The sequence below is a fragment of the Cimex lectularius genome, unplaced genomic scaffold (assembly GCF_000648675.2).
Source record: "Cimex lectularius strain Harlan isolate CLEC.00 unplaced genomic scaffold, Clec_2.1 scaffold115, whole genome shotgun sequence".
NCBI lineage: Eukaryota > Metazoa > Arthropoda > Insecta > Hemiptera > Cimicidae > Cimex > Cimex lectularius.
The window spans coordinates 991,229-1,012,521 of NW_019392707.1; the positions used below are offsets into that span (position 1 = coordinate 991,229).

The 21,293-nt window shown below is 37.7% G+C and overlaps 1 protein-coding gene across 6 annotated transcripts in view; it reads right to left on the reverse strand.

Annotated features, from left to right (window-relative positions):
- Positions 1 to 21,293, reverse strand: part of LOC106666867 (myocyte-specific enhancer factor 2) — a 209,081-nt gene that overhangs the window by 180,910 nt on the left and 6,878 nt on the right. For 4 of the 6 annotated variants that reach the window (XM_014394355.2, XM_024226283.1, XM_014394354.2 and 1 more), the window contains exon 2: positions 12,180 to 12,236. The gene's annotated coding sequence lies outside the window, so the exon portion shown is untranslated. The remainder of the gene's footprint in view (positions 1 to 12,179; positions 12,237 to 21,293) is intronic. The other 2 variants (XM_014394356.2, XM_024226285.1) reach the window with 1 other exon arrangement.

A 21,293-nucleotide genomic window follows, 5' to 3' on the forward strand; every position in this document is an offset into this window, starting at 1 on the left:
ATAGGTGCTGAGCCATTCTGTGGTATACGGATTCAGACTAACAATCTTAGAGAAGACAGGACAAGAAAATGAGGATACAGTGGAATTCACTCATTGGACATAAACAATCTAATAACCTTCTGGCAAGTTTTGGAAGGAAAGAGACAAAGGATCCATTAGGTAAAGGAAGCAAGGAACACTTCGAATCCTAACAGGATTCTTAACAGGACACTGCAGATTGAATGGGTATTTGAAGAGGTTGGATATAATTCAACTAAAAGGAAGCCGAGCAGACAACACATCTACTAATAAACTGTGGACCTACATTTGCCCGCAGGAAAGAAGGCATAGCGGTACAAAAAATTAATCTACTGAAAACGGGCCTGCCTATCAAATTCCTTAATGAACGAGGACCGGTGTGGTATAGGTGCAGAAGATGTAGATATAAGATATAATAGCTCTCAAAGGGCGCAGTATACCGTCAAGTAGAAAGGCGATCATTCAAAAAATTATCATCTCGCTTGGACACTTGAACAATGGTCGAGCAGGGGGGTGTTCTCTTCACAGACGAATGCCGACTTAGTCTATGGCAGATGAACGGGACCGTGTGTGGAGAAGACGTGGAGAACGCTTTGCTTCCTGTCACATGAAAAGCCACAGCCTTTTCCAAGACAGTCAGTTATGGTATGGGGTGGAATGAACGTCCATGCCCGCACCAAACTGATTATCGTACAGAATGTATCTTTGACGGAACTAAGGTACATTGTGGAAGACCTCTGGAAGCTGTGAGTACAACTTCGTGTTAATGCATGACAATGCTCGGCCGCATTGCAGCTTGAGTTTTCACCCATTACTTGGAGGATGTAGGGATTACCACAATGAATTGGCCAGAGCGTCCTCCTGACATGAATCCTATAGAACACTTATGGGACACTGTAAAGAGACAGGTTAGGTATCATACGCCGCCTCCCAGAAGCATTAACCGCTTAAAACCGCTCTTGTTGAAGAGTGAAGTGAAAGCCGATCGCTTATTTCCTCGATGCCTAGTCGACATAAGGCCCTCAACGAGGACTGAGGAGGAATTACGCGTTATCTAACAACAAAACCAGCTAACAAATTGTTACTTAAATTTTTATCTATTACTAAACTATAAATATACATACAGTTTGAAACAAACAAATATGTCGGTTTTTTTTTTTTTTTTGGTTACATCGAAACAAAGACAACGGGAAATATTGTTTGGACATAAAAAATATTCTATAATTTCATTTCACAACTTTTACAAACAACCTAATTCAGTGTTAATCTTATCTGCCACTTACCACTTCATGGACAATCATTCTCAGAAAGAAGAAAACACTTATACTGCGTTGGTTTTATTTATATAACTTANTGCTGTTGAAGGTACGTTTGTACTATGCGAGCGACATGTGGATGGGCTTATCGTGCAATAGAATAAGATTGTTGCTGATTTCATGGAGGATAGGCAACGCATGATGTTATAAAATTTCATCCATATAGCGAGTGGCCGTCAAAGACCCTCCACGAACGAAAACCAACTCTGTGCGACTCTCCTTTGAAATTTCCGCCCATACCAACACTGAGCTACGTTGAAAAGGTTGGCTCTGAGAAACATTACAAGCTTTGTATCTTTCATTTCGCCTTTTCCACACTCTTTCGCCCCCATCTGGAGGCCATATAGCAAATCTACACTCATCTGTAAAAAGCACAGCAGACCAATCGTCCAAAGACCAATGGCTGTGTTCTCGAGCAAATGGGAGCCGTGCAACTCTGTGTTCTGGTCGATTTTGGCCCTCTTAAGGGGTGGAAAGCCACAGTCCATACTGATTTAAAGCCACAGTCCATACTGATTTAATCTTCTTCGAGCAGTGCGTTCAGAAATTTGGAAACCTCGAACTTCCTGGAGCTTATGAATCGCTTGAACAACAGGAAGGTGCCGGTTTCGCAAAATTCTCAAAGACAATAAACAGTCCTGTGGCCCTGTTAGCCTAGGGCGTCCAGAATCAGATCTTCTATGGTAGGAACCAGTTTCTCGAAAACGGCATCTCGCAGAGTTTCGTAGGGAACTCCGATGGCAGTAGCCGCATTCCTGATGGAACGTCCATCATCGATAAGTGCCACACCACGCGCAACATCCTCAGCACTAAGTGGCATTTTTAAGTTTAAAAATTGAAATGAAGAAAACAAAGATGAAAACTAAACAGTTTATTGCTTCAGAATTCAAATGAGACTGAATAAACATGTTAAATTCCGTAAAATGTAAACACTGAAAAATCCTTTATCCGTGTAGTGTTAATATTTCGCAATATTTTTTTTATTATGACATCTTGCAACACCAGGACGTGAAAACGTTATCGCTTATGGGCTGTCAATAATATTATATGATAAATTGTGATCGAGCTGTCATTCAATACTACTGCACAATAAAGTATTGTGCAATGTTATTGTAGGTCTAAAGTCCCCTAAGAAAGTCACTTTGTCTTTCATTACGACTGAATGACATACTAATACCGACTGCTGATATAGTACGATACCGGGGACTGTACATTGATAAAAAACTGACTTGTATCCACACACTCGCCTAACACAAGACATGAGCCGCCATTACAAACTTATTGAGACTACTCGACCAACGATCTCACTTAGTAACAAACTTAAAACAGCTCACTCGTCCGATATGCACGGAGTGAAAATCTGGGGCTCAACCAAACATTCCATTTCAAACCGTAATCGGTCTCTCCAATCCAAAATCACAATAAAAATCCTTAACCCCCCCTTCTACGTCTCCAATAAAACCATTCACACTGACCTCCATCTTCCATTCGTTCATGACCTAGTAAGAACACGTGATCAGAAATTCCACAAACCCTTTCTGTACACCCAAACCCTCTCGTCCAACAACTTTCCACGCTAGTCCTACCTGGAAATCCTCCACATCGGCTGAAGAGGCAATAATGTTTTGTACGCTTTATTTTCGGCTCCCTAAGGAGGTCCCAAGTGACTGATATGTTCTTTAGCTTTAAGTGGTTATACCCTTTCCACCGCCGGTTATACATTCTTGGCTCCTTCCTTTACCAAACAATATCTTCCCATTCCCCACATTTTATATATATATAATCTCCTAACTTTTTGGTCTTTGGTACACTACCGTCATACTCGTTGTAGCTCTTCTGATCTCTATCCTCCTAAACACAGAACTACTGCTTTCAGTCGTTCCTTCCTCATCCATTCATCCAGCCTCTGGAATTCCCTTCCTCTCTCTCTATCCGCCACACCCCTTCTCTTCCCACCTTTGAGACCCGTCTATTTGATTACCTCCTGTCATTGCAACTTAGGACCAGTTGCCATAACGGAAAAAAATTAGGAAATCATTTGCATTGTTAAGCATAATTGTCTCTTTTAATATTATACATTACATTTTAGTATAAGTTTAAAAAGTATATTTTTTGAATTTTTTTTTAACGTTGTAATCGTAATTGTTCTTTTGATTTTGTGTTGAGCATGAGTCTAGATACGGCTGTATTATGTAGCTTTGTTATTCGAGGGGATTTAAGCCCCAGAGTAAAGTTTATTTTCTTCTTCTTCAATCTACGGATTCGCTTCAGTAATATGTATGTTTGTGCAGTGCGGCTTCTCTAATCTTGTTTGATTATCATGTTATTATACTATGAATTACCAAATTTATTTATTGTAACTAAAGTTGTAAATAATAATAAAAAAAAAGCTTCGACTTGCGGACTGATGATGAAATATTGGGGAGAAAAACCTGAGAAGGCACCATCTTAGTAGATTTATACAATAGAAAGAGAAGGGGTAAGCATCGCAAAATTTGGACATTGACTGCACTTTTTAATTCTTGGAACATCAGTCATTATTTCAATGGTGCTGAATAACTCGTGTGCAACACTACCATGATTCAAATACCACAGATAACTATGTTTTTAGGCCATCTCAAGTCTGAGGTACGTCGATGTCTGCAAAAAATCGGGAGAAAAAGCTTATCAAGGTATAACAACCTGGCCAAATGATGTATAATTTTCCTTTTCAAAATCTACATCTCAGTTGTTAGAAATACCTACTTCCCAATCGAATGGAAATCGTCAATCATAATGTCCGTTCCCAGACCTCAAAAATGTAAGCATCTCCCTACGTCATATCGACCCATTTTGAACCCATTGAAAAAGTCTTCATCCTATATTTGAACGCTCCAATGTTATACCATCCAATCGATTAGGGTTTCGGCGATATCATTCTACATTGAGCAATGCCATGCCATCTAAGAAATGCTGCTCGGGTGCTTTCTTAGACGTTAGGCAAGCCTTCGGATCGACTCTGGTACTCGGGCTTGCTATGGAAACGCAAGGGTCGAAATTCTAACTTTCACGTACGAATCTCTATACTGAAGCGGTATTCCGCAAGGCGGCATCCTTGGTGACATTCTCTATTCAGTATAAAATTCAGACATTCCTATCATTACTAAGACGATAACGCCAAATATTCAACAAACCCAGACTCTGTATTGGCCGGGAAATTTCCAGATTCTTTACTACTGTTTGGATGATGGTTCAAGAAAGATCGTATCAAACTCAAACAAACCATAACCATGGAATAAACCTTAACCTTTCGTCGTGTCACCTCTCCTCCGATCTACAACTTCGATGCCGTCCACTTACAAGACTTACTTGGAACCCCCACCCTTCACGGATCAAAATAATATAACTGAACAGACAATATAAACTACTCAAACGACTATTTAACAACAGGTTCTTCGTCGACCCTCATGTGTGCTCTTCTCGGAGAGAGACACGAGCTGGAGAAACAGCGGTTGATGTAGTACTCATAAGTCTGTAGGGTAACGAAAAGGCGAACGAGGCAGTTAAGGTCGGGACATCTCAGCCTCGGGACCTAACCACCGCGATCCGGCCTCACGACGCTAAAAATTCAATAAAAACCACAATTAAAAGAAAGTGGCAGTGTTAGAGGCGTGAGCTGGATCGGCAGAGAAGTTCTCACATGTTAAGAGTCCTGTTGATAGGAGTCCCTCGGATTACCTTCAACCCGATTAAGAATAGGCCATGAGAGGTTGAAACAAGGACTTTTGGGTCGAAGTCCGCGTATGTGTTCAGCATGTAGAGAAAGGTTGCTCGATATGTCCCACCTAATTGAAGGATGCAACTCGTTGGGGGCTGTATGACCAGGCTGTTAATAGACCTCTGGAGCCCAACGTCCGCGGCTGGACAGATAAGACGGAAGTCTGACCCCGGACTGCCAACACCCGGGTGGGTGATTCTCGAAGCCCGCCTCTAATTTAAAGTGTATATTACAAAAACTGGAATTGCCGGTGGAATGCGAGAAGTGATAGGCTCAACTTTGTGCACGCGTATATGTATGAACACGAAGATTTGAACTTATGTATTAATCGTAAACAGACAACAAATTGAACTCTGACTAGAAAACAAACGCCTCTTCTACATAAACTACAACCAATCTGAACGAAATTGAATTGTGGGGTTCGACCGAGAGTTCCACCCTCCGAAGAATCGTCACTCCAGTCCATTCTTCGAACCATTTCCCAAGCTCCCTACTTTGTATAGAACCATCCACACAGACCTTCAAAACAGGACCCCATTTGTCTACGAACTCCCTAGAAGTCCATAAACCCTGCACCTTATTCCAACCCACTCCCTAGGCCACCACATTTCATACTGAAGCCTTTCCGCCAGTTCGCCTAAGACGCCTGAAGCCCCAATGCTTCGCAACCCCCCCCCCCTATAGTGAGGAAAGTGAATAGTTCGGTGATAGGTGTGTATTTAACGGATTACTTCTCCTAGCGAATAATGTTATAAAACAAATTTCTAAAGAAAACAAAGTCGCTTGTAGCGCTCTGGTGCTGTATAACATAAATAAAATAACATGAAAACTCTGATGTGAAATTAGAATATTAAGCGATTTCCGTCACCAAACCGAAGAAGACGTTCCTGCATATTTTAGCGATGTTATTGCACGTAGACCTTAAACGGTGAGTTTCGTTAATACATCGGCACCACGCGCTTGCGACACGGTCCCGACGGGAGCTTGATAGACGAAGTCCGCCTGACTTGAAATTCAATTTTACGAGTTTCCCTCCTTGTTCGAGGCACATATACTCACTCGGCTTATCCGGTGTCGAAGAATGATAGTGTCACAAGATCAAATTAGGTCAGCCATCGATCAGAGTGAAATAAGGGTGTCGGCTGTATCAAAACAAAGTCCAAAATCGAAGCAGTCGAAGTTCGGAAGGTTGAGAAGAACGAAATAAGATCTGCTTAATGAGAAAATTTTGTTATCAAACCATTTTGCCAGGCTTTATTTCCAACAGTTCCAATGTCGACAGTATGAAATCAAATAACAAAAATATATGTGTTCAGAGTGTCCTTTTTAAATGTCCCGGCTGAATTTCTCTTGGATCAATGACGCTATCAAAAAAATAAAAAACACGTGTTTAATATTTTTAGTCTAGTTTCAAATTTTCTACCTTTTTTTTGGAAAAAACTTATACAGGGTACTTCAGGCCCACTTTAACTTAAAAATTTCAAATACGACCCTATACATCCTGACACATTATTTTAAAGGATTTTGTACACTGAACACAATGGTACAATCGGATTTCAATTTGGTTAAATAAAAACGGTTATGGCAAACAGTTTAAAAAACGCATTTCATTTGTTTCGTTGTTTGTTCCAATAATTTGCTTCTTCACTAAAGTAAACATTAATTACCTCTATTGTTTACATTATTTCATTGTTTGTCGAACTCGTATTATGACAGCAAATCTTAATTCTTGGTAGTTAATAAATTTTACAATAGTACATATTCGTTAAATTCAGTATTCCATTCAAAATGAACGGAAGTGCACATTATTCCGATCAAGAGCGAGTTGATATGTGCGTCTTGTGACTCCTTTATTGATAGTGGTGGTATTTGGGCGTCGTGCAGTCGAGTGGCACTCCCATAAATTTCCTGATCGCCCCACAGTAAACCACAAAACGTTTAATCGTATTGCTCGCGATATGAGGAGATGCGGATCAGTCGCTGTTCCATCACCATGAAACCGGGAGGGTAATTTCGACGAGGAGCTGAATATTTTACTGTATATTAGTGAAAATCCGAATTCCTCTCTCCGAAACGTCGGAGGGGTTTTAGGTTTTTCAAAAAATAAAATTTGGTATGTACTCCCGACTTTTTGATTTAAGCTGTATCGCTCTAATCTTGTCCGGGTACTTCGGGACTCTGATTATGACAGGCATTCCTTGCACACATGTCGATTTGGGAGGCTGAAGAAAACGTTCTTCCTTACATCCTATGCACTGTTGAATCCAAGTTCACTTCCAATGGCATACTAAACCGTTGGAATTTTCAAACGTGGACAGAGGAAAATCCGAGAATTTCGTACTCTTGTCATCATCAGGTGGTTCACAGTATCAACGTTTGGTGTGGACTTCTCTGAAATAAATGAATTGGGCTTATTTCTACGAAAATACATAATTTAAAAGGTGCTCAGTTCCTCAATTTTTTGAGGGAGGTTTTACCAACAGTATTAGATGATGTTCCTGTGCAACAACGACAAAGAATGATTCTCCAGCTTGATGGATGCCCGCACACAATTATTTGCAGGTGAGACGTTATTTGAATCGTCACTTCCGGGATAGGTGTATAGGACCTCATTGGCCTTCTCGGTCACCCGATTTAACTCCACTTGATTATTTTTCTGTGGGGCCATTTAACAAACAGTGTCTACGCCAATTTGAATTTGACAAACAATGATAAAATTTAAACAATCAAGGCAATTAATGTTTACTTTAGTGAAGAAGCAAATTATTGGAATAAACAACAAAACAAATGAAATACGTTTTTTAAACTGTTTGCCATAACTTTGTCTTTATTTGACCAAATTGAAATCCGATTGTACCATTGTGCTCAGAGTACAAAATCCTTTAAAATGATGTGTCAGGATGTATAGGGTCGTATTTGAAACTTTGACCCTGAATTGGGTCCGAGGTACCCTGTGTATTGTTTCCAAAAAAGGTAAACATTTGAAACTAGACTAAAAATATTAAAACACGTGTTTTTTTTTCATACTGTCATTGGTTCAAGAGAAACCCTGTATACAAAACGTTTAAATTTAAATAGCGATACAGTTAAAATGTCCAACAGTAAATTTTTAAGATTTTTTATCGCTGAGTTGAGCTAATAGACTGATTAAACGCACCACTTTCTCAGTACGTGACGCGTTCCGCGGGTACCCCCTTCGATGTACTTTATTGACCTTTGCCCACCACGGTTAAATATTGACCAAAGCGGTGGACATTTTGTGGCTCAGCTGGTTTCATTGATAGTTGGGATCAATGGGAGGTCCCCATGGTAACAAGAAGTGACGTCAAGTTGTAGTCAACTAAATGGTCTAATTGTCACGTTAAATTACAGAGAAAAGATTATGAGGGATCCCTTTTTATAATGGGTGGTTGATCTTCGTTTAGACCGTTTTTCTGCCCTTTTTTTCCTACATCAAACCTCAGGAAAACCGTAGGTCAGGATGGAATTTGAAAACGTACACGGAAAACAACATGACGCGAATTTTTTTGTATTTATTTATCAACAACTATCTGACAATCTTTTTTCCCTCTCACTCAATCACTCACCCACATACTCTCTATTACATTTATATTTTTCTTTCTCATTCACTTTCCCTGACTTACATTCTCTCTATCACTCAGTCACATACTCTCAATCTCTCACTTTCTCAATCAATTTCTCTCTTTCACTCACTTTTTCATTCACTCACCTTCTCTCGATCGTTTTTTTCTCCTTTACTCAATCACTCACTCACATACTCCTATGCCTCCCTCCTGCAACGAATTCAACAAGTTAGAAATGCTGTCAATTTCTCTCAGATTGAGTGAGAGAGATAGAGAGAGAAGATAGAGAGAATGTGAGTATCTGAGAGAAAATGAGGGGGAGAGAGAAAAAAAGAAAAGTAAGAGGGAGTAAGGCAAAGACTTCCAGAAGCTGGATTACGTGCGACAAGGCGTGCCACTGGTTTTGCTAGGAATCATATCCACTGGCCTGAGTAAGATTGGACTAAAATCTTTTTTTTCCGACGAGTCAAGGTTTTATTTGAGATCTTCTGACGGCCGAGAGAAGGTTTGGAGAAGAACAGTAGAGTGATATATCCAGCGACGTTTTCATTCCGTAGAAGAAGCTGTGGTTGTGGTGGTGTTATGTTTTGAGCAGACATTTCTAGGAAGGTCGCATTAAAACTATCTTCATCGAGTTCCCTGTAACAGCTGCGCCATAAATTGAAGATGTGTCATCAGAAGTTGTTCCTTATATGCCACTAATTGGCGACGGTATTTTGATGCTTGACAAATATCTATGATATCTAGCTACGATCGATTATTGACTTGGAACGGGCTTCATTTCAACGTTTGGAGTGGCCAACATGTAGTCCCGACTTAAGACCTATCCTTTGGCCCTTGTCAAAGAGGGTAAAAAGTCGCCAGTCATGCCAGAGAATTTGCATGAATTAAGAATGACGATGTTGGAGAAATATGAAACAATTCCATAGGACTACATTCAAAACCTCTTAAAATCGATGCTACATCGAATGCAAGCGGTGATCACACAAGAGAAGGAAATACTCCGTGCTGAATTAAATATTTTCTTCATTGTTTCCATAGCAACATTTTTGGTGAAATTGTTCTACTAAGTTTAATTTTTTATTTAGCTATAGCTTATATTTTTCTTTAAAATTTTCCGTTAAACAACAAAAAATAAAAATTATAATGAATGCAAGTATATAATAACCCTACCGTTTGGATCTGAAGATGATAAACTACAATAAGACCTTCAACTGTCTACATATACGACACATACATATGTATTTAAATACTTCACATAACGATCAAACTTTAATTATCAAAAATCAAATAAGTTTTTATAAATAAAGAGGAAGAAACCTGATGAGACCTAATATAGACGAAATGGCCAAATCGACTTCTACTTGTATTATTGCCTTCATTGACAATCATCAGTCGATCAACGTACCACACAAGTGTAATGGAACATGTACAATATCTGCCTCCCTTTTTGCTTTCATCCTTTCAACCGTACATGTCATTTAAGATACGGTGAGTGGAACATGTTTAGCTTGAAGTATATCGATTATTGCCCGCTGACATTTTCTTTCCAACAATCAATTGTCGGTTCACTTTGCAAAGGAAAGAAAAAGAATTCGATCAGTAAGTTCGTACAGGAGTCATAAGCTTCTAATGCGCACGTCCAATGACCTTGGGTCAAAAAGTACCTTTCTTCCTACGAACAGATATATTTAGCTTCTGCATTACTACACCTCTGACCCCCTTCAGTCTATTTTATTTTTACGAAGCAGTCTAAAATAATATCTTCAATGGACGGACACAAGTTCGATGGAATTGAATGGATTAAAATACCTAATAGTATTTGTAAACAGTCGATATTAGATGTCATCGTTTTTTAATAATTTACTTCATCACGGCATAACTGTTGTAGAATTGTTTATGTTTTTTTATATTTTTTTATTGATTTATTTTTTTATTGCTAACTTAAGCTCGGGTCGAAAATAACCTCGGCCCACCCCTCATCGTTACTAATGGCACAGGTGGTGGTTGGTTCGATCCCTCTCGGACATGTCCTCGTTGCATCAATTTGGCCTATATGTAAATAAACAATGACAGGTAACTGAAAACCGCAGTACCTCGTAACTTTCAGGGGGAAAAACTACAGACAGTCGAATGTGACGTGACGAGAGTACACACTTGATTTATCACAATGCAGTCCGAATATCCTCATCTTGTTATATTATGTCAGGAATGACACATCGGCAACGCCTCTCGACCAGAACAAGCGGAAATACACATCTATTTTTATTTATTTGTTTATTTTTGTTTAAATGGATGAGTTATTTTTTATTGTTAGTTGAAGGTTAATAGACCAAGAATCTAACAACAAAAACGAACTGTTATGTCCATTCATACCATGATCGTGTGTTAATAGATTTTCATGTCATTTGGTTTATTTTGTGTTTCAAAGGGTATAACAAGAAAAGCATTAGATTGTTAATGTTACAAAAACAAAGACAGTGCAAATTTCCACTTACCCAAAGACAAAGCAAATGAGAAAGGTTGGATAAAGAAAAAACATATTCAATTTTTTGAAAACTTAATCTGATAATATATTAAAAAGGATAAATATTAAGATTGATTGATTTATTGACTTATTTTTGGTTAACAAACAGGTTTACAATTGTACAAATAAGTTTCATTGACCAACAACATATTTTGAACAGATTCTTTCTTCTTTATTGAATGATCATCGTTCACGACAAAAACAACAATGCAATTTCAATTATTTTTTTTAATTTATTTATTTATTTTTTTTTTTTGTATTTGTAATATAATTTTACCTCTTTTCTCTTATGATTTACATTGTTGAATTTGTCTAGAATGGATCTGCCGAAGAAGTAATTTTGTTGAAACGCTCATATAATCATGTTTCAACGCTTTTTTTTCTCGGGACAAAACACAGCCGACAAAGATTAACTGTAGTCAAAATCAAGAAATTTCCACAGTCGGAAAATACAAGAAGGAAAGGAGAACAAATAATAAAAGCCGCCAGGCTAAAATGTAGATATAATAAATGTACATATTTATTTATTTTTGTTTTTCCAACGAACACATACAATGACAGTTAGCCGGGAATGTGGGGAGCATGCATCTTGCAGCGCAATAAACCTCTTCTTGTTATATTTATGATAGGTGATTCGTTTGGTTAATAGTGAAACATGATTTGATGATCTGAAAAGGTAAAACGGACTTGTGAATATGTTATTTAATGAGAACAACAAAGGAAGTCATTGCGGCAAATATGGCGAGCTCGACATCGATGGTCAACTGACTATTATTACATATTACTAAAAATCGCTAATCGATAATAAAATAATCCAACTGTTCCGACAGATTTGCCACAATAGAAAAAACCAAGGAAAACCATTGCGAGCGAACAAAACGAAACAAATGCATGCTTATCTCTTTTTTAGCACACAGTTAGTTTTAAAAAATCAACATTTAACATTATTCACAATAACATATGTCGTGAGGACTTACAATAAGTACCAGATATGATGAAGTGTTTGGTCTTCATCCTCCACTTATCCATGGAACCTGAAACAAAAAATTAAATTCATATTACACGTAATATTTAAACGAGAAACCAAATCGAACCGGCAACACAAATAATTTGCTCGTACTTTTTGATTTTTGACAGAAAAAATAACAACAATCTGGAGGACGCTGAGCCTAAAAACTGGACAGAGCGAAACAGTACAGGTCATCTACTTGCTTAGTTTTTCTGGCTCGAGTTCTAGACCGCCCTATAAGTTTAAAACCAACTGACTCAAATTAATTCACAGAATATCGTGACGAGCTTAAAAAGGGGCAGAGCGAAAATTGGCGGATCCAACAAATGTATACTAATTTAGCATAGGTCGTCCCATGTAATACTCATAGAGAAAATGGCGTTGGGACATAGGACATAAAAAGGGACAGAGCGAGAATTGACGGACCGAAAGGTCATTGATTAACAATGGTCATCCACCGCTTGTCGTTCGTTTCTACCGCCAAACAAGCCTGACGACCAAACTATAACATGTTTATCAACTGATTGTAATGGCGCTGGGCCTAAAGGGAAGTAGAAGAATTGTCTGACTCAGAGACATCCACTAACTTATTTTCTCTATTTCGACCACCATACAATCCTAATACCGTCAACAGAAAATCCATAGAATATGTCGCTGGACGTGAAAAGTGACTCAAACCCAGAATCCGAGGTAGTAACATGATTCAGCATGGGCCCGGAACATGTTTACCTAATTATGATCGTTATTAGGATCATAAGGATTTGCTTTTCCGGGTTGCTCCTTGAACATCTGAACACTTGTTTACTTCCTGGTAGAGTGAGACGCCGGCATTCCCTGCCGTGTTATACGTTTTGCTTACGAACCGAAGGTAGGGAAGCCTTGTTTTTATTCATGCGGAAAGTCGAAAAAAATTGTGTCCTCCAAAATCAAAATTTCCAATCGCATTTTGTGTTCCAGACCTTTTGTTTCCGTATCTGCCAGTCCGTCAACAAGGTCAATTCCTTGTAACCGGCAAAACTTCTAACCCATGAGACCAATTTTTAGGAAATTTTCAGAGATTGTGCGGGTTGGTTTCTAGATGGTCCCCTATGATTTTCATCCCAAGCGGATCAACGGTACGTTACATTCAACTACCCATTGGGTGTCGTGATCTTAGAGTCAAATCACTTTAGAATACGTTTTTCATACTATTCTCAATTAAAAAGACATGGGCTGTATCGGGATTCGAACTCAGAACCACTAGCGTGGCAAATACGAGTTGGACGCCCTAACCACTCAACCACCGCAGTCTCCTGCATAATATTTATTCACTTTATTAAAGGAAAATATACTCCAATTCAACGAGATTTATTTAGTTTCCTATTCGAATAACTATTATGAACAGTTAAGGTATTGTACTCCAATAATAATTTATGAAACATTACATACTTTGTGATAACCAAATGAATTTGTCAGAAGATTGAAAATAGCCTTTTACTCCATATTTTGAAGAAAAAAGTTTATCAAAAAGTAGGTAAAATTCAGTTTTTCTCAAAAAGCTCAGTCAGCGGTACAAGTCAAACGTCGGAGACTTAACTTTTGCAGAGCTTGAGCTTTGAAAAATTATTATTAGAATGAGAAGACAACTAGTGACGGCTAATAAATTCCAAAGAGAACTAATTAAAGATACGAGTCCTTTAAGCACAAAATCATTCCCAATAGTAAAAGTGTTTATTGTCCTTTCGAGGATGTCGCATTACAATACGATAAACATGCGAGAATTCTCTTCTGAATAAATATATACCTATGAATTTTTGATATTTTCGACAGGGATTTGACTGTTTGTTAAGAGAGCCGAGAGCCCGAAGGGAGCATCGTTTTCTTTCTAATTTTCCTCAGCCCTACGCAAATTTTGTAGGAGGCAATGTTCATAATGGTTGTTATTTATTTCTAAAAGTACTGTCGTACCAAAATTTACGGGTGAAGCTGATCGGTGGCATTCACATTTTCCCGTTGTCTCCTCGTTCAAAAGGACAAAACCTAAACGCGTCTGACCAAGGACAACAGCGAGAATAAACGGACCCTGATCAGGAATAATTAAACTGTTGACAAGTTTTACACGACTATACAATGCAAGATTTGCATTGTTTATTGACAATGGTGAATTAATACCTATCGGATATGATGGGATCATTCGAGACAATCCGTTCCCAATAAAAAAAACTTTCTTTAACCTCAGACCTTCATTTTGAAATCAATGGCAAAATATTTTCCCCGGGTAAACAAGTAACAATTGCAAAATTCATCCAATTGCACCGTTGTAAAATTTGGCTTGTATCATACTTTTTGTACAATTTTAGGGTAACTTTTCCTTTGGCATTATTCACCTAGGTTAAAAGACTGAAATTCAGCCAAGAAATTTCAGGAGTTGAGAAAAACTTTCAGTATTCTTTCAAGGCAAAAAAGTTTTAACATAGTTCTTAAAAGTAAAATGTGATAATGTACAATTCGATCTTCAAATTGATTAAGTTCGTTTTATATTAATTATTGTACATTTCTAAAATTCATCCAAAAAATTGGTGGGGATGGTTAGGGATTACTTCAGTAAGTGAGTAAATAAAAGAAAGAGAGAGAGAGAGCGAGTGAGAGAAAGAGAGAGAGGGAAGAGAGTGTGAGTGAGTGAGAGAGTGAGTGAGTGGATGAGTGACTGAGTGAGTGAGTGAGAGAGAGAGTGAATGAGAGTGTGAATGGTAAAGTTTGCTTTATATTATTTATTGTAGATTTCCAAACTTCATTCAAGAAATAGTTAGGGATTACTACAGTGAGGGAATGAGAGAAAGAAAGAAAGAGAAAGAGAAAGAGAGAGAAAGAAAGAAAGAAAGAGAGAGAGAGTGAGAGAGAAAGAGAGAGAGAGAGAGTGGGTGTGTGTGAGTGAGTGAGTGAGTGAATGAGTGAGAGGGAAAGCGAAATAATGAGAAAGCGAGAATATGCCATAAAACGGCTAATTGGCACACTTGATATCAGACTTTTTTTAAACTATACGCATAAAGAAAGCTGCCACTTATTAAAGCAGGCATGGGAAAATTAACTGGTGAAAATTGGCCGAACCAAAATTATCCATGAACTCTTCATCATGTTCGAATTTTATGTGTAGTGGGTGCCCCTAAGGAAGTGGAACCGCGATCTAACGAGGAACCGGACAACTAACAACACCAAACGGCTCATCTCATCTCAAAGGATCTTTTTCTTCTTTTTAATTTATCCGTAGAAATCGTTTTACGACTTATGACCATTTTTTTTGTATATGATATCTTTCTTAAACGCCCATTTCAACAAGCACGTTTCTAAAAATATATATAAAATGTTATTGTTTAGGTCGAATTTCTTTTTAAAAAAATGTTAAATTTTAAAAAAATTAAAAGATGGATTAATTATTCTGGTAAGTTGCGCTTTTGTTTTTCCCCAAAAGAAATAAATGACAAAAATTTATCCGCACATGTACAAATAAGGATCAATACAGATGAGAAACTCCCTGTTAATTAATTGGTTTCAAAACAACAAACAAATAAATAATAACTACAAAGTAAATCGAGAGCAAATATAAAAAGCGTACTTTTTATAGTGGGTTATCTTTTATATGTCATATAAAAACAGGAAGAAAAAGAAATAGAATTCTTGCAATCAAGGAATGCCAACATTAAACTGATATAAACTTCTTATCCCACCCTTTATACCATTTAAGCTTCTCACTTCTTTATATACCAACTATTTAATCCTATGGAAATCCTTAAATGCGACGTTTAGTTTAAATGTTTAGCTGAAAATTACGTTTTTCTTATTGCTTTTATGGTTTACTTTTTAATTTCCATTCCCACTTAGATTGCTGACCTACCTACACACTCCAAATGCGAGTTCACCATCAGACTATACCGCAATTTCGTCCTCCCCTCGGATTCTATCCAAAATCAAGCAACTTCCAGCACCCATGTACACCTTGAGCTTATCGAAGATTGGTGCAAAAAATGGAAGACAAGTCTGAATTTAAAAAATGTACTCAAGTGTTCATATTGAAAAAATAATCACAATAACAGATTGGGGAGGATCACGTCAGGTATATGTGCGGAAATTTATATTAGTTTTCCTGATCCGTTCCTTTATTGCTTCTTGTTTCGTCTTCCGAAAATACAGGTGGAATCGATCAACTTTTCTTCCTTTTATAGTATAGAAATCAACGTATGATATTCACCAGATACATCACTAGAGAAGTTTACTTCATGAAGCCAAGTTTTTCTGTTCGCCGTTGAAAGCAAGCAGATCGCTGCTGCTGCCATTTATGTCTTCCTCACAGCTATCCATTTCGCGAAAGCACTTGATTAAACTACAGTGATATAACTGTGTGACTGTCACGTGGCGTGTGCTTGCGTCGAACAGATGTGCAACCCCACTAACATGCCATACGACGTCGGGTGGCGTTGAGTTATATTCCCTGCTAAAAAGTTAATAGAAGATCGGAAAACTACGAAGACCTCTAGGACCGAAATCCGTCTTGACCGTCAGTACTACAACTAACCATATGGAAGACTTTACTGCGCCACTTTGGACGGAGTGGAACTGTGGGGTTCTGCCAAGCCATCCAACATCCAGCGCATACAATCCTTCCAATCAAAAGACCTCAGATAAATCGTCAAAGCTCCATACTTCGTCACTAGTCTCACTATCCACAACGATGTGAACGTTCTTTTTGTCAACGAACTGATCCGTTCCCGATATCAAAAGTTTCACACTAATCATCCATCGTAACTCTGCTCGAGCCAGCTTCATTTAATTGCTTCCTTGGTAGGTAGTCAACCCCAAACGGTCCGTAACATAAGAGTGAGCTCTAGAACTTTCATCAGAAGGCTTCGTGAGTACAGTCTAGTCTCTTGACTTCCCACAGATTCTTTCCTGCTGGAGAGGCGTCGAGTAGAAAGGCGACTCTATTCGCTTGAACAACGAGGGGCTGTTCTCCTAACAGACGAATGCCGATTTGGTTTGTGGCCATCAGATGACCGGGATCGTGTGTGGAGAACGCCTTGCTTTATGTGCCTTGTGTGAGCCACAGCCTTTTCAAAGGTAGTCAGTTATGATTTGAGGTGGGATCAACTTATCATCATGCAGAATGGAACTTTGACTGCACTATTCTTCTGGAAGCTATGGCCCCATTCACTCCATTTATTGGGGATAGCTTCGTGTTAATGCATGATAATGCTCGACCGCATTGTGGCTTGAGTTGTCACCCGATACTTGGAGGTTGCAGGGATTGCCACAATGAATTGGCCAGCGCGTCCTCCTGACATGAATCCTATAGAACACTTATAAGACACAGTAAAGAGACGGGGTTAGACATCGTTCGCCGCCTTCAAGAAGCGTTGGACAGCTTCAAACCGCTCTTGTTGAAGAGTGAAGAAGAATTTACTTGATGCCTAAGAGGCCTTCAACGAGGACGTTATTGCGTTATTTAACATCAAAACCAGTTAATAGTGTTAGTTAAATTTTAATCTATCACTAAATGATTTTCTGTTGTTTCGGTGAATTTTCTTTCAAACCATCATAATTAAATAATTTAAAGAAAATCGTCAGATTTTCGGTGATCTGTATGGTGTCTGTATGTATGGTGATGAACATGTAATCGACAATGAAGAAGGCGGAATGCTAAAACTCTTCTGACAGACCAACCCAGCGAGTGGTGGACCAAAATGATCGGTACCGACCGAATAATAAAAAATGTAAACCAGAGATTCCGTTTCCCAACATTGTTAACTCAAATCGTAAATAAATAAACAAAAAACGAAAATGTGCAAAGTTCATTTGTCAAGGGAAAATTCGACCAAAAATATTATTTTCACAAAAAAAGAATTTGTTTTTCAAATGGTAAAATTGGCACGAATGTCGACGAAGAAATTGACTTTTATGTAGATTAAACATCGTCATTCTAATGACAAAATTGCAAGTTGATACTGGCATTCCTCATTATTATTGTGAAGAATTTTGTACAAAGGTGGGACCGGATTTACAGGTCTGATTCACTAATGTGAATTAATTTTTTTTTAATAGCCGTTAACTGTGTCACAACATAACTTTTTAACTTCCTTGCAAATAGATACCCCAATTATTACACTTTTCCTTTTTTTCCAGATCATTAAGCACTGCTACGGTTCTAGTGTTATCGATTTTGCATTTATATTTCAAAGGATCTCTTGCTGAATATACAGGTCCCAGCTCTCAGCGTTCGGTTTTAAGCTTCTATTCAGTCCTGAGAGCAGTGAAATTTAAATCGGAGCTGGAGTCAAAATAAGACAAATATATAAGAAAAGAGTGTCGTTGACCTGTTAGTTTAAATATTATAGTAAATAACGCAAAATTGACCAACAGGTAATCGAAAGTCACTTTTACTGCAACATGTTTTAACTGCAATATATCCTTGCAAAACGGGCAATCAATGAGGGTAAAACCCTAGCTGTCCATATTCCCCTTCAGGATTCAAAACAAAAGTATCAAGGACAAGGTAATTGTATAACTCAAATATTGTGATGGTTTAACAACGAGAATTTTTTATACATCAATAAAGCCCTTGATAAATAAGCATGCCTGGTTCCATGGACTGGCATGAAAAGAGAGGATGTAGTGCAATAATAACTAGGCTTAGGCCGGGCCATGACATATGGGGCGTACATAAATAAAACAACAGTCATTGTCAATGTTGGTACTGAATCGGTGTTACAAGAAATTTGAGATAGCCTTAAAAACTTAAATATGTCAATCTGTAGACATATTTAAGGTTGTTTTGCCCTGATGATGACCTCAAAATAGGTCGAAGCTTGGCATTAGCGACTAAATTTACTTTCTTCTTCTTCTTCTTCTTCTTCTTCTTCTTCTAGACCATACCTCGATCCCGTGTTTGAAAATAAAACAATGCAGTAGTAATCTATGTAGAACGTGGTCATTATTGAGGATTGGGAACACGTGGTGATGGCTTGCACTAGATATGAGGAGGAGAGAAAAATTTTGCTGGACAGAATATATAAAATGAAGGGTATTGTTCCACCGATAAATTATAAAACCCTCCTCCACTTGAACGACGTCGATATATATAGTAGAGAGAGTGAGTGAATGAGAGGAAAAGAGAGAGGGAGTAAGTGAGTGAAAAAGAGATTGAGAGAGATAGTGAGTGAATGAGAAAGAGATAAAAAGTGAGTGAATGAGTAAATGAGAGATATAGTGAGTGATTGGGGCAGAGATAGATAGATAGAGAGAGAGAGAGAGAGAGAGAGAGAGAGAGAGATGTGACCGAGTGAATGAGAGAGTGATTAAGAGAGAGAGAGAGAGAGAGAGAGTGGGTGAGAGTTTTTAGATTTTTTAAATACATTTTCCGCTATTAAAATTCTCCAGTGAACGAATTGACCTTGAGAAAAAAAAGGTCTCGTTTTATTTAAAATTTGGTCTTTCGTACCTCAAATCGAAATCGGCATAAAATAACAACAAATTAACGAAAAAAATTGAATAAACTATTTTCCAACGAAAAATATAATCCCATATTTTGGAGAATGTTGATTAAAAATACAATTCGTCCATTGAATGAGTTGCAACAAAACATTTTTCCCCAGTAAATAAAGAGAGCGAGGAATTGTTTTTATCGCAACTTCGATACGATATGATTTATTACGATATTGTTATGTTATTAGTCTGTCATAGATACATTGCACAAGTACAAAACTTTTTTATGGCATGTCTTACTACATTGTAAATACATGGATTTTTATCATAACTTAAGATGTTAATGATAAGTATACAATTCTTCATAAAAAGAATTTGCCTAATATATCAGCTTGAAGGAAAAATAATTAATTTTCCTACTATCTCGTATAAATAATCGACGTTACCTGTTGTAACTTGTTCAAGTTTGATGTAAAAAACTAATAAAAAATGACGTTGCAAGTTGATCGGTGAGATTTTTTTTAGATTCTGTTATATTAGTAAAGTTTAATCTTTTCGTAAAGCATGAAGACAATTATTGTTCTCTCTCCTTCAGTCGAGATAAGGCAATACAAATTATCAAGCGATTAAAAATCGTTCGAACCGGGAATAAAAAACGGCAAAGATGAGGTTAGAAAACGATTATTAAAGAAGAATTTAAATTTAATAATAATGTTGATGTTTTATGCAAGGGGGAGAGGAGGATTTTAAGCAAAAATACTAATTTACGTCTGCAAATATTCACAATTAAAAAATACAATTAATAAGGAAGTTTTGTCCTTTAGATATGACGCTCGTTGATCGTCCTGCAATTAATCTACGTAGGGTTCTAATCTTCGTAGAGATCATTAGACAGGTGAAAAAAGACTAAATGCTGGGTTCACCGAGCTTTCGGCACCTTACAGTGCCATCATCAGGGCCTATTTTATTACGAATACTATAAGGTGCCGAAAGCTTGGTGAACCCAGCATTTAGTCTTTTTTCACCTGTCTAATGACCTCTACGAAGATTAGAACCCTACATATTTTGTCCTTTATTTTCGGAAAAACACAGAGGGCAAACGTTCCACAAAAAGAAAAGTGGTAAAAATTGGATACACATGTAAGCCGGTCCCCGCCTTAGCACAATTTAGGAATAGTTGCTAAAATAGGTTAAGAATAGTTGCAAGGAATGTCAAATTTCTTTTTAAAAAAATGACCCGGCATTGGGTCTGTCTACACTTGAGGGTTGGTTTTGATGTTACTCAAACGCCCTTCGCCTCTGCGATAACTTCTCTGCGGAACGTCTAAACAATGGAACGACAATACCGGATAAAAAATAATAGAAAAAATATAAATAATAGAAAAAAGTCACTTACTTACCCTATTGGGGTTCTTCCGAATTTTTCTAAATTACTTTCTATTCAACCGATGTTACCAAAAACTCATTTTGTTTAATAATTTACTCGTAGCCTGTACACATCAAAATACATATTACGAATATGTTCGTATATGTTGTGTTTTTTTCAGCACAGGGAACAAATGTTGAAGCCAACGCCCTCCGTATGAGGTATTAAGGGGTGAGGAAGTTTATAACAGTATAAATGGTAAAC